This window comes from Pseudophryne corroboree, chromosome 6, assembly GCF_028390025.1.
Source record: "Pseudophryne corroboree isolate aPseCor3 chromosome 6, aPseCor3.hap2, whole genome shotgun sequence".
Classification (NCBI taxonomy): Eukaryota; Metazoa; Chordata; class Amphibia; order Anura; family Myobatrachidae; genus Pseudophryne; species Pseudophryne corroboree.
Genome location: NC_086449.1, coordinates 257,058,962 through 257,072,437, shown reverse-complemented (window position 1 = coordinate 257,072,437; position 13,476 = coordinate 257,058,962). Strand labels below are relative to the sequence as shown.

Sequence of the window (13,476 nt, the reverse complement as noted above, 5' to 3'; positions counted from 1 at the left end):
ATGCATATGTAATGGTGGCAACAAAACTTCTTCAGTAGGCAGCTACCAATATATATAGTATGCATTTCTACCATGAGATCATAAATGGTGCTACAAAATTATTTTTCCTTTCATGGAATATTACATTTGAGGTATTTACTAATAAAACAATTAATCAGTTAACCTTGATAATGATTTTTAAAAACAATGGTCAGGTTCACCTTCTTGTGGAATACCCCTTTTATTATTGCGGGTATGAATATTTACCATTATTATTAACTATCAATACTTTGATAGTTACATTGAGACTGAACACAATGAACCAGTACATATTTGCTGTTGCTCTCTACTTTTGAGCACATTGCTAATTTTATTAAATTTTTAATTCATGCACTTACTAGTGATGAGCGGGTTCGGTTTCTCGGAATCCGAACCCCCCTGAACTTCACCCATTTTACACGGTTCCGAGGCAGACTTGGATCCTCCCGCCTTCCTCGGTTAACCCAAGCGCACCCGAACGTCATCATCCCGCTGTCGGATTCTCGCGAGATTCGTATTCTATATAAGGAGCCGCGCGTCGCCGCCATTTTCACTCGTGCATTGAAGATGATAGGGAGAGGACGTGCAGCGTTCTCTCAGTTTCTGTGTTCAGTGTGCTGCAAATATCTGTGCTCAGTATGCTGCAAATATCTGTGCTCAGTGTGCTTGCAAATATCTGTGCTCAGTGTGCTGCAAATATCTGTGCTCAGTGTGCTGCAAATACCTATGTTCTCTGCCTGAAAAACGCTCCATATCTGTGCTGCATTGTAGTATAGGAGGACAGTGCAGAATTTTGCTGACCAGTGACCACCAGTATTATATAGCAGTACGGTACAGTAGTCCACTGCTCTACCTACCTCTGTGTCGTCAAGTATACTATCCATCCATACCTGTGGTGCATTTTAGTTGTGCGCAGTATATATAGAAGGAGGACAGTGCAGAATTTTGCTGACCACCAGTATATAATATATAGCAGTACGGTACAGTAGGCCATTGCTATTGATATATTACTGGCATATAATTACACACATTAAAAAATGGAGAACAAAAATGTGGAGGGTAAAATAGGGAAAGATCAAGATCCACTTACACCTCGTGCTGAAGCTGCTGCCACTAGTCATGGCCGAGACGATGAAATGCCATCAACGTCGTCTGCCAAGGCCGATGCCCAATGTCATAGTAGAGAGCATGTAAAATCCAAAAAAACAAAAGTTCAGTAAAATGACACAAAAATCAAAATTAAAAGTGTCTGATGAGAAGCGTAAACTTGCCAATATGCCATTTACGACACGGAGTGGCAAGGAACGGCTGAGGCCCTGGCCTATGTTCATGGCTAGTGGTTCAGATTCACATGAGGATGGAAGCATTCATCCTCTCGCTAGAAAAATGAAGAGACTTAAGCTGGCAAAAGCACAGCAAAGAACTATGCGTTCTTCTAAATCACGAATCCCCAAGGAGAGTCCAATTATGTCGGTTGCGATGCCTGACCTTCCCAACACTGGACGGGAAGAGGTGGCGCCTTCCACCATTTGCACGCCCCCTGCAAGTGCTGGAAGGAGCACCCGCAGTCCAGTTCCCGATAGTCAAATTGAAGATGTCACTGTTGAAGTACACCAGGATGAGGATATGGGTGTTGCTAGCGCTGAGGAGGAAATTGACAAGGAGGATTCTGATGGTTAGGTGGTTTGTTTAAGTCAGGCACCCGGGGAGACACCTGTTGTCCGTGGGACGAATATGGCCATTGACATGCATGGTCAAATTACAAAAAAAATCACCTCGTCGGTGTGGAATTATTTTAACAGAAATACGGACAACATGTGTCAAGCCGTGTGTTGCCTTTGTCAAGCTGTAATAAGTAGGGGTAAGGACTTTAACCACCTAGGAACATCATCCCTTATACGTCACCTGGAGCGCATTCATCACAAGTCATTGACAAGTTCAAAAACTTTGGGTGACAGCTGGAAGCAGTCCACTGACCACTAAATCCCTTCCTCTTGTAACCAAGCTCCTGCAAACCACACCATCAACTCCCTCAGTGTCAATATCCTCCTTACACAGGAAAGCCAATAGTCCTGCAGGCCATGTCACTGGCAAGTCTGACGAGTCCTCTCCTGCCTGGGATTCCTTCCGATGCATCCTTGAGTGTAACGCCTACTGCTGCTGGCGCTGCTGTTGTTGCTGCTGGGAGTCGATCGTCATCCCAGAGGGGAAGTCGGAAGATCACTTGTACTACTTCCAGTAAGCAATTGACTGTCCAACAGTCCTTTGCGAGGAAGATGAAATATCACAGCAGTCATCCTGCTGCAAAGCAGTTAACTCAGGCCTTGGCAGCCTGGGTGGTGTTAAACGTGTGTCCGGTATCCACCGTTAATTCACAGGGAATTAGAGAATTTATTGAGTTAGTGTGTCCCCGATACAAAATACCATCTAGGTTCCACTTCTCTAGGCAGGCGATACCGAGAATGTACACAGACCTCAGAAAAAGAGTCACCAGTGTCCTAAAAAATGCAGTTGTACCCAATGTCCACTTAATCACGGACATGTGGACAAGTGGAGCAGGGCAGACTCAGGACTATATGACTGTGACAGCCCACTGGGTAGATGTATTGCCTCCCGCAGCAAGAACAGCAGTGGCGGCACCAGTAGCAGCATCTCGCAAACGCCAACTCGTTCCTAGGCAGGCTACGCTTTGTATCACCGCTTTCCAGAAGAGGCACACAGCTGACAACCTCTTACGGAAACTGGGGAACATCATCGGAGAATAGCTTACCCCAATTGGACTCTCCTGGGGATTTGTGACATCGGCCAACACCACCAATATTGTGCGTGCATTACATGTGGGCAAATTCTAGCACATCCCATGTTTTGCACATACATTGAATTTGGTGGTGCAGAATTTTTTAAAAAACGACAGGGGCATGCAAGAGATGCTGTCGGTGGCCCGAAGAATTGCGGGCCACTTTCGGCATTCAGCCACCGCGTGCCAAAGACTGGAGCACCAGCAAACACTCCTGAACCTGCCCCGCAATCATCTGAAGCAAGAGGTGGTAACGAGGTGGAATTCAACACTCTATATGCTTCAGAGGATGGAGGAGCAGCAAAAGGCCATTCAAGCCTATACAGCTACCTACGATATAGGCAAAGGAGGGGGAATGCACCTGACTCAAGCGCAGTGGAGAATGATTTCAACGTTGTGCAAGGTTCTGCAACCCTTTGAACTTGCCACACGTGAAGTCAGTTCAGACACTGCCAGCCTGAGTCAGGTCATTCCCCTCATCAGGCTTTTGCAGAAGAAGCTGGAGACATTGAAGGAGGAGCTAAAACAGAGCGATTCCGCTAGGCATGTGGGACTTGTGGATGGAGCCCTTAATTCGCTTAACCAGGATTCACGGGTGGTCAATCTATTGAAATCAGAGCACTACATTTTGGCCACCGTGCTCGATCCTAGGTTTAAAGCCTACGTTGTATCTCTCTTTCCGGCAGACACAAGTCTGCAGAGGTTCAAAGACCTGCTGGTGAGACACTTGTCAAGTCAAGCGGAACGTGACCCGTCAACAGCTCCTCCTTCACATTCTCCCACAACTGGGGCTGCGAGGAAAAGGCTAAGAATTCCGAGCCCACCCGCTGGCGGTGATGCAGGGCAGTCTGGAGCGAGTGCTGACATCTGGTCCGGACTGAAGAACCTGCCAACGATTACTGACATGTCGTCTACTGTCACTGCACATGATTCTGTCACCATTGAAAGAATGGTGGAGGATTATATGAGTGACCGCATCCAAGTAGGCATGTCAGACAGTCCGTACATATACTGGCAGGAAAAAGAGGCAATTTGGAGGCCCTTGCACAAACTGTCTTTATTTTACCTAAGTTGCCCCCCCCTCCAGTGTGTACTCCGAAAGAGTGTTTAGTGCAGCCACTCACCTTGTCAGCAATCGGCGTACGAGGTTACTTCCAGAAAATGTGGAGAAGATGATGTTCATCAAAATGAATTATAATCAATTCATCCGTCGAGACATTCACCAGCAATTGCCTCCAGAAAGTACACAGGGACCTGAGATGGTGGATTCCAGTGGGGACGAATTAATCTGTGAGGAGGGGGATGTACACAGTGAAAGGGGTGAGGAATCAGACGATGAGGAGGAGGTGGACATCTTGCCTCTGTAGAGCCAGTTTGTGCAAGGAGAGATTGATTGCTTCTTTTTTGGTGGGGGCCAAAACCAACCAGTCATTTCAGTCATAGTCGTGTGGCAGACCCTGTCGCTGAAATGATGGGTTTGTTAAAGTGTGCATGCCCTGTTTATACAACATAAGGGTGGGTGGAAGGGCCCAAGGACAATTCCATCTTGCACCTCTTTTTTCTTTCATTTATCTTTGCATCATGTGCTGTTTGGGGACTATTTTTTAAATCGGCTATCCTGTCTGACACTGCAGTGCCACTCCTAGATGGGCCAGGTGTTTGTGTCGGCCACTTGGGTCGCTTAGCTTAGCCATCCAGCGACCTTGGTGTACCTCTTTTTTTCTTTGCATCATGTGCTGTTTGGGGACTATTTTTTTAATCTGACATCCTGTCTGACACTGCAGTGCCACTCCTAGATGGGCCAGGTGTTTGTGTCGGCCACTTGGGTCGCTTAGCTTAGCCATCCAGAGACCTCGGTGCAAATTTTAGGATTAAAAATAATATTGTGAGGTGTGAGGTGTTCAGAATAGACTGGAAATGAGTGGAAATTATGGTTATTGAGGTTAATAATACTATGGGATCAAAATGACCCCCAAATTCTATGATTTAAGCTGTTTTTGAGGGTATTTTGTAAAAAAAAACGAATCCAAAACACACCCGAATCCGACAAAAAATTTACAGGGAGGTTTTGCCAAAACGCATCCGAATCCAAAACACGGCCGCGGAACCGAATCCAAAACCAAAACCCGAAAAATTTCCGGTGCACATTATTAGCACTTACTGGTTCTTTTTTTTAAATGTAATAGTTTTTTTTTATTGTTTTTGACTTGGGTACAAAACTAAACAACAATTCAAAATCAATAAGATTGACAATAACAATTACATTGTATGTGGTCTCATTCAATCATACAATAACAGTGAAAAGGAATATAGAAGTGCATGTGTCAATCAGGGACGTGCAGTCAGGGGAGGCAGGGGAGGCAGTGCCTCCCCTGTCATTCCTGATTAAAAGAATACAAAGAAGATACTTATGACACATATTGTGTGTCATAAGGATCTCTTTTATATCATTTTAATGTTTTCACATGTAAAATTGCTTTTGTGCGGCACCGAGAACGGTGCCTCCCGCTGTGCTTTGTAAGCGGGCGGAAGCAGGGGGCGGGCAGGGGGTGGGTCCAAGCAAAGGGCTGTAAAAGCCCATTGAAAAAGTAATACAAGCGGCACCTGTGTAAGTGCCGCAGAACAGTATGGGCACTGTGATTGGCTGTCACTGCTAGGGGGAACATCTAAGCGATGTGCACAGAAGTACTCACTGGGACCCGGCGCCTCCTCCTTGTGCTTGATGTCGCTGCCACTGGCGCGTCCAGATCCCGGTCTCCACACAGGCCCAGCTTCAGTTTGAGTGACAGTAGATCGCATCTGCTGGCTGTGCGCGGCCGCAGCGCTCCGCGTCATCCTCACTGTCCGTCTCCGCTTCAAGGCAGTAGGGCGGACAGTGCACTTTATAACCGCAGCGGCACATGCATCCACCGAAGAGGAGCAGGAAGAGGTGACCCGGGCGGGAGCAAGCACACAGCACGGGCTGCGGCTCAACAGCAAGCACCACCATCCACAGCAGTGCAGACAGCCTCCCCATGCCGGAGACAGCCTCAGCATGTACAGCAGCTCCGCAGACATAGACTTCCGTACAGCAAGTATGCACTGCGGTACGTGTATTTTTATTTTGTTTAATTGCCATTTCAAACCTGGTCTCTCCTCTCTCTTCTCCTCCCTCTATCACCCTCTCTCAATTCTTCTGCCCCTCTCTCTCCATCTCTTTTCTCCCTCCCCTCTCTTCTCCTCCCTCTCTGTCTCTCTTACCCCCCCCCTCTCTCTCTCTCTTCCCACTGGCACCACCCCCCCCTACACTCCCTCTTTCTCCCTGCATACTCCTCTCCCACCCATCTCTCCCATCTTTCCCCACTTTATCCCCTCTCTCTCTGTATCCAGTAGGCAGAGAAGGCTGCTGGTTAATATTCCGTCATACAGCCCTAGGAATATGTTAAGCAGAGGGGCAGATTCTAGTAGCCATGGAACTGCCATGAGCTATATTCAATTACAGGATCTACCCCATGCAGTAAGCCCCAGACGCAGAGTAATTCCATAGCTCTTGGCACTTAACCCAGGAGCTATGACTAAACAACAATACATGCGTTTGCTGTGGGCTTACAGCGTGTTGAAATTGGCAAGTAATTGAATAGCCTCGGGCCTTAAACAGGAAGCAGCAGCTGCGCTACACCCATGGCTAATTGAATCTTCCCCAAAGCATAAGTGAATGTCTGATGGCTCGTGAATTTGCCCCTTATTTGTCCTACCCCTACTCAGTCTGTGCTGTATTATTATTATTAGGTACTTAGGTATTACAGGTATTGGAACACGCAGGCGAGGTATGTGTGGGTACGGGGGTCGAGGGTATTGGTGTTCAGGGTGGTGTTGGGGGGGGCAGTAGCAGGCATTGGCTCAGCGGCGGTAGGGGTCATCGGCAGGATTTGGCGGACATTATGGCTGTAGTGCCTCACCAGCCACTGACCTCACCGCACGCCACTGGTGTCAATATCCATAAACTTTTATCCAAAGTAATAACGATCATTATTAGGTTATATTATATTTTCAGTACATGACTGGCCGCAGGCTGTATGTATATCCACCTTGTTCAAGAGGAGCAGTTCCATTTACTGTTTTTTTTAACTTAATATTATAATATTAAATATAGTGTGAATAATCTGTCAGTGCTCCCAGTCTCCTTTTAAGAGACCAGCCACCCCTTTCTGGTGAGCAGCTTTCAGATTTATATATCTCAGACTACTGACACTGATTTTTTTTCCTCTTGTTCTACAAGGTCTATGGTTCTCATGGCTCTATACACATTACCAGGTTTGGGGTTATCACTGGGATCACTAGGGACTTTCCAGAACTTTTACTGCTTCACTGCATGGCAAATTTCCAAGTAGCGTAGTTCTGTGTGCCCATTAATTTGTTGACGCCATGTCAAAAGTCAGACAGTCACAAGTCAGACAGTCACAAGTCAAACGCGAAAAAATGTTTTTGTTTTTTTTTCTGTTTTTTTTTTTTACAACTTTTGCATCACTTACTATCCATGTCACAAACTATTACCTTTTAGTAAAGTTGTGGCGAGTGAAGTGGAGCGAGACACCGAGCCCGAAGCGTGGCAAGTGTAGCGAGCCCGCGAGGGGACGAATTTCACCAAATTTGGGTTAAAAATGTTTAAAAACACAAAAAAATTTTTTGGGTGTGTCTGACTTATGAGCTGCAATAAATGGTGGCAAACTGCTCTAATCAAGCTGGTAACAATCCTCAGGTGCTGCAGGAGGGGGTTACTCTAGACAAGAAAAACAAAAGGGATTTTTCCCACGCACTCTGCTGGCTGTTAGTAAGAAGAACTATATACTATGTAATAATTGAAAATGTAGAGCTCTTCGTTACATATGTTTTGCTAAAGATATGATAAGCCTCCAGGCCACTTCACGGCTGCTCTATTACTGGAGGTCCCTAACTAAGCATAAGTCCAGGGCTTGGACCCCACAAAGTCGGCTCAGGCCCGACCACCCTAGGGCAGCACACCTGACTTATGACCCTGTCTGACTTTTGACCCTGTCTGACTTTTGACTGTGGACCTAGTGTCTAACTAATGACTGTCTATCTTTTAACTGTCTATGAGCTATACCACACCCGGATAGAATGAGCACACAGCACAGGACTCTGGAGCACTGCACCGATGTAACTTAGAATGTGGAAGGACAATACACAGTGGTACTGCAGGAACACTGGACAAATGGAAAGGTGAGTGATTAGGACCTTGGAGTATAGCACAGGATGGTGCAACTTGTAATGCTGGAGTGAAAAATATGGGGGCACTTCAGGAATGTACAGGTGTTTGTTTAGATTCTGAAGCATAGAACACAGGAATGAAATGAAGACTGTAGTATAGAACACAGACAAATTCAGTGGAGCAGAGCACACAGGAGACTGAGATATAAGAGCCTGAATGTAATTTACTAAACTGCTCCATTGCAACTAAGATTGCGCTTGAGAGAAAGGGAGACGGACTTTAGTTGTTTGGTTGTGTTTGTTTGCCATTTTCGAACTATGATGGAGGAGAGGAAGGCAATGTAAATTCATAGAGCAGCCAAGCAGGAGATGTGGGGGGCATTGTTAAGTGGGGGGGATGCACAGTGACACAATTCAGTACACATTTTACTGAATTTTGTTGTTAAGCTGTCTAAACCCCCGACTTCACTTGTGGGCGGCTGTGGACAAATAGCCATCTATTACCAGGCCCTGTTTAGTTCATTCCAGTGGTCGAGGCTTCTTAGGCGGGAGAGGCACCCTGTTTACATCAGTCCGGGGGTTGTCGGGTACAACCTCAGCTCCTATTTTTAAGGTATGTTTCACAAAAGACAAGAAGCATCTTTTGTACTCACTGACAGTACACCATCCCTGGATTCAGTTCAACGCACAATTTGATTGCAGCTAAAATGCGTAATTGAAAAACAATAGAAGATAATCATCATATATATGTGACTTTAACAAATGACACCTAATGTGTGGGAATTTTTCAACCCTCAGATTTACACGGTGCATTGCCAGAGATTACTGAAGAGAAGCCTTCCTCTGTATTACAACATAAGCTTGTGCTGCGAAGATTAAGTGTTTCAGAGAGATTATGTCTAGAAAATCACTGAAAGACACCAATATAGGGGAGCCTACCCCCTGTTACTAAATAATCTTCCCCACTTGCAGAGTTATGCAGCGGAGGACAGACAAGGGCAGAGTTATCAGAGTTATGCAGCGGAAGGACTTAACAGAGTTCTCACCACCTGCTGCGGCGCTTGTGCCACCTCCGATCTGGTATTCGTCTTCGGCGCCACCCGGGATGCAGATCACCACATCGGGGATGCACCCTTGTCCTGGGCTCCGCAATCTGGGCACCTCCTTCCTGCAGCTTGCTACGTCCTCCGCTCTCCGGCCGGGTCCTCCATCCTCGACTCCAGGCTACGGTCCTCTCTCCAGGGGTCCAAGCTGGGGTCCTCTCCTTGGGGTCATCCTGCGCACTGCCTCTTCTTCCGTCCTCGATAGTCCGCGGCACCTTCTCCTGGGTCCGGTCTTCTGACGCGACTAACGGCTCCCGTCCTCCTGCACGGCTCCTGACGTGGCACTCCTTACCCCTCTTGTGATGTTAGTGTATTAGAATGCTTAATATTTGTAGACACTCCCTTACTAACATAATCGCAATTGAAAAAAATGTCGTAGGGGGATGTCTCGTCCCCATTTGTCTTTGACTAGGTCTGTTATCTGGATCTGAGGGCAAGCTCTACATTGGCCACAAGGGAAAGATCCTATTATGGATCCAGATTTTGTGGGTTTTCGAATATAGTGACTCCGAACGAGCATATCTTTGATATTTCTTGACCTTCTCCAGCTTATCTGAGGGGTGGTATCTAGAAGGGATGATAGATCTGCATCAAGATGTAAGACTGGGAGATATTTCTGAATCGCCTTTTTGACTTGACGCCATTCAGGGCAAAAAGTGCCTACAAATCGGATATTGGAATCTTCACATTTGGCCCTGGTCTTCTCCTGAAAAATCAGTGTATCCCTATTAATCTTGAGAACCGATTTTTGGGCTCTCTTAAGGGAACGTTTGCTGTACCCACGGGCTTGTAACCGTGTTGAGAGTTCACTGCTTTTTTGTTTGTACACACTGTTTTCTGTGCAGTTGCGTCTTAATCTAAGAAATTCACCCTTCGGGATATTTTCAATGGTTGGTGGAAAATGCGAGCTTGTTTGATATAAGATACTGTTAGTAGCAGTGTCCTTTCGATATAGTTCCGTGGCCAATGTACCATTGTCTGCCTTGTAGATCTTCAGGTCCAGAAATGGTACTTGGTTCTTACTTATTGTATGAATCAAGAAGATGTTGAGATCATTATTGTTCAGGTGATTAATAAAGTCTAACAGGAGCTGTTCATTACTATCCCAGATTAGCAGAATATCGTCTATGTACCTAAGCCAAATCTGTATGTGCTGTGTGTACTCATGGTTATCCTCACAGAACACTATAGTTTGTTCCCACCAGCCGAGGAATAAGTTAGCGTAGGTGGGCGCACACGCTGCTCCCATGGCTGTCCCTCGGACTTGCTGAAAGAATTGGTCTCCAAATGTGAAGTAATTTTTATTAAGTACAAAGCTTAACATTTCGCACAAGAAATCATTGAATTAATTTTGCTCTTTCATGTCGAGGAAGAATTTCGTTGCTTGAATTCCTTGATGGTGGGAAATACTGCTGTACAGAGCTTCCACATCCAGGGTCACCAGGATACAATTATCATCCAGGCAGACATCATGCAATTTTCTTAAAAGATCTGATGTATCCTGCAAGTAAGACGGTAATGTCAAAACATGTTCCCTAAGGTGTAGGTCTAGGAACTTACTGGGTATCTCTAGGAGTCCCCCTTTACCAGAGACAATGGGTCTCCCAGGGTTTTTTTTTTTACATTTTTATGCACCTTAGGTAGGAGGTAGAATGTGGGAACTTTAGGATTGATAACTGTAAGGTAATTAGCTTCCTGCTGAGTGATGGTTCCGATGGCCAATGCTTCCTCCACCATGTGCATGTACTGTTTATGAAATTTAGCTGTCGGTTTCAATGGCAATTTTATATAACAGGTAGAGTCCTGCAGCTGTCTCCATGCTTCCTCTTCATACATTTCAGTGGGCCATAACACGATATTGCCCCCTTTGTCTGAGGGCTTGATAATAATATCGTTCCAGGCTTGAATTTCCTTGAGGGCCTGTCTTTCTCTGTATTTTAGATTTCTAGAGAGACATCTTTTCTTTGAATTGATATGGATTTCATCAAATTCCCTCAATACAAGATCCAAAAATATTTTTATTTCTGGACTATTTGTGTCCGGGGGAAAGAAGGTGGACTTGACTTTACATGCTGGTCTGGTGTTGGACGCAGATGATGTGTTGGATGGGGATTCCATATAGAGTTCTTCCAACGACCTGATTGCTGTTAATTCTTCCTCAGAAAATGATATAGTTGATGATGCAGAGGTCGATGGTTCTTGCGAATGAGATGCGATGGACGGGGAACCTGTGAGGACAGCTAATGATGTGTCTATCTGATCAGTGCTGGAGGATTTGGCAAATAATTTTTTCAATAATAGTTTACGACCAAAGAGTCTCAGGTCCTTTTCCCACATGAACCTGTTGAATGGCAGAGAAGGTGAAAATGATAATCCTTTGCTCAGGATTGCTAATTGGTCTTCCGTTGGAATTCGGGTACTCAGATTGATAATCTGTAAACTGTCCATACTTAACGCTTCCTGGTGTTCCGTATGGGGTAATGAGAGGTTCTCGGAGTGTCCCAGTCTCGATTTCTGTTTGTGTTTCGTCCCCCCTCGTCTTGTCTTCCTCTTTGCTTGCTTCTGTTTTTTGGATGTTGTCCTCTCCCTAAAACAGGATCCTCACTATTGTAGCGCTTGGAAGCTTGAGCTCCAATTTCCAACAGTTCTGTAGAGGAATCTTCACTATAAGAGGATTCTACTTCGGAAGAGCTGATATTCTCCCTTGGGAGTCTGCCTCTCCCTCTTGAGGTATTGAAATTCCACCGAAAGATATTTCTTGAGAGAAATCGTTTTTATCCCTGAGGAATTTATTCCTTTTACGTTCTATGATAGTTGTCTCATAGCTGTTCAGATCTTTCTTGTATTTATCAAAAGAATTCTGAAAGGCAGGATCTTTCTCCCAAATTTCCAGGGTTTTACCTAGCTCTTCAATACTTTTCTCAACCTGATCTAGAACTAAATTGTCGTGTTTGATGAGGATCAGGGTTAGTTCATGGGAGCATTTTAATAAGACAGATTCCCACTCGGTCTTCAAATTTTCTGTGGCCAAAGGAAAAGAAGGAAAAACTCGAGGACGTAGGCCTCTTGCGTAAATTTTGGTCTTATGGTAATTTTCCAACATGGTAATGTCCCAAGTCAGTCTTACCCTTCTTTGTAGGCTTTTATGTAATTTGGAGAGGTCAGATCTCCAATCATTTGAAGCACCCAGATTAGGAGAGGTATCAGAGAAAATATCACCTAAGTCTTCCAAATTTCTACGTTTCTGTATAAGCTCTGTTTTTAATGAAAATGTGGTCATAGTCTTTGATGTGGCTGCGAATATAGGTTTGTGTAACCAGTATTGATGGTCACCAAATATTGGAGAATTATTAACTCCTGATGCAACAAAAAGAAGAAAAGGAAAGAGATCCTTGATAAAAAGGAGAGAGATTGGTATAAATAGATCACCGTGCAAGGTATGGAAACTGAGATTGACTCAGTAAACAGACTATTTATATTTGGAGAAATACCGCACTGGTGGATAGAATATGGTGAAATAAATAAAAAACAGCCAAAATTCATAGATATAAGGAAACGCTAAGTTTTCAAATATGATTTGGCGGTGCACCCAGAGTCAATGGAACTATAAGGAAACAGTGAGGAGAGAAAAGAGACTCTTTTGTGGGCGCACTCTTTACTATAAGACAATAATGTAGATATTACATAATTAGAATACGGAAAAAAATCTAAATATAAAATATAACTTTTATTAGCATCATAGAATAAAAGGATGTATAGTCGTCAAATAAGGTAACAATCCAATGTATACAAAAATTATGTTGATCCTCAGTAACACAAACTGATAAGTTGTAAATAATTGTACAAATAGTAACAGGTCAATGCTAAAATTAGCATAATTGGTCCGGATTGCATAAATTTGGTAGGAATGCCATGAAAAATAAATGAAATATAACGCCTAAGGAAGATTCTAGGGCTGCCTCAGCTGGTTGGCCCTATGACCGTACCGAATCAAATTGTAGTGGTAATTTTCTCGCTGATTAAACAAAGAATAGAACAGGTGAGGAAAAGATAGCAGTGTGAATCTGCTGTCAGCGTTAGACTCAGAGCGTGACGGACCAATGTGAGCTCTACAACACCGGGTGTTCCTCAATGGTCACCCACTTGAGTACTGACCCAGCCCGACACTGATTAGCTTCCAAGATCGGACGGTTTCGGGCGTTTACAGTGTGGTATGATAGTAGAGGATTGCGGATGACAGCGAGGGCTCTGGAATCACTGATGAGAGTTCACTAAATGTTTAGTAGAAAGAGAAAGATGGATATGCTGCCAATGTTAGACAGGGGTCACCCCTGAATCAATGGTGAGAGT

The 13,476-nt window shown here is 44.7% G+C and overlaps 1 pseudogene; it reads right to left on the bottom strand.

The window, feature by feature from the left end:
- Window positions 1-13,232: 13,232 nt before the first annotated feature.
- LOC134937124 (5S ribosomal RNA) lies at window positions 13,233-13,351 on the bottom strand (annotated as a pseudogene).
- Between the last annotated feature and the right edge of the window lie 125 nt (window positions 13,352-13,476).